Here is a 4,121-nt window from a genome sequence, read left to right as displayed (position 1 = left end):
GGGGGGGTGGCGGCTCGGCGCTGCGGGAGCAATCCAGGAACCAACGCAGCGGCTCGGTGCAGCTGCAGAGCCCAGGGCCCTGGTGGCTGAGGCCCAGCCCCACCGTGGGCTTTCTAAGGTATCTCTGGCACCTCCGCTCCAGCCTTCCTTGGGTTCCCAAAGGGGCCTCCACGCCCTGTTTTCCGATTTGTACTCGCTGTTCCCATTCCAGGTACAGGAAGGGAAAGTGTGTGTGGGGGTGGGGGGTGGGGGGTGTATGGAAAGGAACAAAAACCTCCACCCCGCCCGCAGCCACCTCTCTTGTTCGGAAATGAATTTGGGCAAGAGATTAGTTCCTAATCTGATCTAGCGCTGCTGACATTTGGGAAGAAGATGAAAATGGCAGCTCAATTTCATTGTGAAACGGGGTCACTTCGCGGGGCTCTGCTCCCCAGAGAACGCAGATGCCCCTCCCTGTTCCCCCCCAAACTTGAGAAGCCGGCATGGAGCTGGAGCTGGCAAGCCATGTGCAGAACCGCCAGTCCAGGGTTCAGCGAGTTCAGTGGTGGAGTAATAGAAGGAGCCCAGGCAGGGCAGGTTTCCTCTCTGTGCAGGGTACCTGCCTGGGCAGGGTGGGTGCTCCTGGGTCTTCCTCTGGACTCTAAACGGGAGAGTCTTTCTTGCAGGGGGTCCTCATGGGAGGTGAGGAAGTTTTAGCTCCCCCCCCCCCCCGGGAAGTCATTAAAGTGCAATGTCCCCAAGGCCTTCAGGGTGCTTCCCCTGTGCCCCTTGGGCAAGGAAAGGACTTGTAGGTATGGGTGGCTGGTCTTGGCAGGGGGTCTGACCTATATGTAAGCTAAGGAGCCAGTGATAGTCCCTCTTACACTTGACTCTTGGAGCTCCAGGATCCTAAGAGTTGGGAGTAAGGACTCTCCCTAGCCCTAGCCCAGCATTCATTTTCTCCTGTATGAGCACACCAACTGCAGATGCCAAAATGAGTGGGCCATGCTCTTGATCACACAGCAGGTTCCATAGTGCGTAGTCTCTGCCTCAGGCAGTCTAGCCTCTGCCCCAGCAGTAAACTCGTCTGAGAGAGAGCCTGTAGTCTGTTGCTGGGGGATCTGACTGTTTCCTGAATCCTGTGCTCAAGGAAGGATTCCTGGAGGCCATGGTCCTTCTGAGACACCGCTCTTGGGGTTCTGGTCCTGGGATGCGGTCATGGTCTAAAGTGCCCATCAAGGAGGAGTGAAGGCTCTCTGGCTGAGTCTCTGGGAAGTGAGTGTAGTGACAACGTTCTGTGCCCCAGTGTGGCCACGTGTCTCCCATACTGGTGGCTGAGCATGCAGAAGTAGTTACACCTGAATATACTTGAACTGCATGTAATATTAAGCACATGGACCACATACCATATGTGCAAGCGTGCATATGGCCCTGGGGGACAGGACTCCTATAGCCTATATGATGTCTATGTACAGCCTAAAAACTGGTACTCTTTCTTCTGGGTAGATGATTGCCTTGTGGCATAGCAAGCGACATGTAAGCTGGATTTCCGTGAAGTCCTTCACCCCAAACCCCTTGATCAGAGCTCTTATGTAGTGCATGGTCTGAATTCCAAAGGCTGAAACTGCTGGTGTTGGTTGTGCTGGATATGATGTTCCCAGAGATGCCTTTTTTTTTAAAAAAAAAAAAATTGGGACGCAGCTTTCTTCTGAAAGCATCCCACTGGTACATATCTAGCTGAGAACTATCTCTTACCTCTTCCACAGTAGAGAGGCTCTAAAAGGTAAGTGTCACCACCATCTGTGACCTCAGAGTTCCTGAACATCATGTAAGGGCTGAGCCACTGAGCTTGGATATACACATAGGATTATTTAGAAATGCGTGTCTCTGAACATTTGTGGGGAGACACAGGTGTGATGATGGGGTGGGGCATGACTGAGCATGCTTGTGGGAGCCTCAGTGAGGTTCATAGGGTTTGCAGCCAACTTCTTACGCTGAACAGAGCCCCCTTCAGTCCAGACAGTCTGTCTCTGAGGGCCCTACTGCATCCCCTCCCTGCGTCCTTCACCCTCATTCTAAATGACTGCAATTATGCCCTTCCACGAAACCCAGAAGTGGTGTCTAATACTGTAGCTCACTTCAAGTGGCAGGCTGCTGCTTTGTTAAGTAAATGATGCCACGTTGATTCAGAAGTCGTTTTCTCACTTGTTGTATTGGAACAGCACTTAGGTCTTAGAGACTCTGGGGGTGGGGTGTCTAGTGCTGAGGTTTAAGGAAAACTGGAGCACTTTAAAGATCTCTCTTCTCTTCCCAAGCTCTTTGCCACCCCACTATGTGCTTTCTCCTAATCTCTGGTTTTCACAGCAGAAGAAGAGAAGTTATTTAGAATGTTACAAGCATACATAACACATAGAGGACAGAGGAGGGGGTGTGCATTGGCTTGTGTGCACATGTATGATATGTGTACATGGGCTGATGCTATAGATCCATCAGGTGTGTGTGTACAGCTCTGGAAAGACAGGGCTCAATTCCTGTCCCTCTGGAAGGGCACAGGTAGGTCAGGAGTCTCTATGATCCAGGCTGATGCTATCTCACAAGCCATATCCTCTTTCCTGGCTCCTGGACTATGGATAGCTATTACTTCTGCTCCAAGTACCTATCAGGAGCCAGGAATTTATACATTATCAGTTCTGTCTCCACCACTCCCACCTCACCCCATAGGTCCTTGGTATCTGCCATCCTTAACCATAGTCTGCATGAGTCTCTCTTTTCTGTGTAGACCAATAGGGACATGGAGCACACCTGGGGGACAAGAGCCTTGGGGTCTGGGAAGGGTGGAAACACGGTCCTGATCCCTGCCCCTTATCTGGGAGTTCTCCCTTCTTTGTTTTCTTCCTTCTACAACATCTAACATCTAACATCTATCTGTCTGTCTGTCTTTCTATCACCTGTTTATCATCTATCAATGTAACTCAAAGGAATTTGGACCCCAGATAAACTCATTCATGTGTGAAATGACATACATATAATTAATTACTAAGTATTGCCCATTGTAAGAAAATGTTTGAAGCAATTTAAGTGACTATTGGTAGGAAATTGATAAAGTATTTGTTACAAGGTAGATGTTGTACATCAGTTTAAAGAGTGAGCCATATTGGTGTTCTAAAATGGGATGATGTTCCAGTTTCTTTTCTGTTGCTGTGACAAATACCCTGACCAAAAGCAATATAAGGGAGGAAAGGGTTTATTTGGCTCATAATTCCAGGTCATAGTCCATGATAGCAGAAAAATCAAAGCAGGAACACAAACTGCTAGCCACATAATATTCACAGCCAAGAGCAAACAGAGTGAGTTTGTGGCTCCTTGCTTGCTAGCTTTCTTTACTTTTATACAGCGCAGGGCTCAGCCTAGGGAATGGTGCCACCCACAGTGGGCTGCATCTTCCTGCATCAATTAACAATCAAGATAATTCCCCACAGACATGCCTAGAGGCTAACTTGATCTAGATCATTTTTCACGAAGACTTTCTTTGGTGGTAATTCTAGGCTGTGTCAAGTAGACAGTTAAAACTAACCAGCAAAGAGACTCTCTGAGATATGTCCATGTTAACTGATAAAAGCAAAGGGAGAATACATGAATTGTCATCTGTGTAATAGAAACAATGCACAAAGTATGTGTATTTACTGGCCCTTGCTTCTAATTTTTCTAGGCGAACACAGGAGGAACGAATGCAAGTGAGTCAAATCTGTTTTGAATTCAGAGGCATGGCTTCCCAGCTCCCTCACTCGTTGGCTTCTTCCGTCTAGATTCAGCTCTGTACCCTTTAATGCAAATGTCTCTTTTGTCATGGGGTTTTGAAGAGTGGAGCCCAGGATCCTGGTGGTCCTGTTCAGTGCTGAGTGGACACAGCTCTTCCATCCCTTGTTTTTCCAGACTACCGAAAGCGGAATTGTTTTAGTTGGAGAGGGTGGCCAGCCTAGCTTCCTCTCCAAAAGGAATTCTATAAAAGCTCTCCTGGCAGGGAGGGAGGGGGTGTCATGTAGCCCAGTGCTGCAAAGCTCAGCATCTCCCAGAATTGCCTTGTCTCTTCTGAAACAGCTTGGAGTTTTAAGATTTTCGCTGAAGTTTAAATAGTGACATGA

The sequence above is a fragment of the Nannospalax galili genome, unplaced genomic scaffold (assembly GCF_000622305.1).
Source record: "Nannospalax galili isolate Female #2095 unplaced genomic scaffold, S.galili_v1.0 scaffold31, whole genome shotgun sequence".
Lineage (NCBI taxonomy): Eukaryota > Metazoa > Chordata > Mammalia > Rodentia > Spalacidae > Nannospalax > Nannospalax galili.
Note: the sequence above shows the minus strand (reverse complement) of the source record.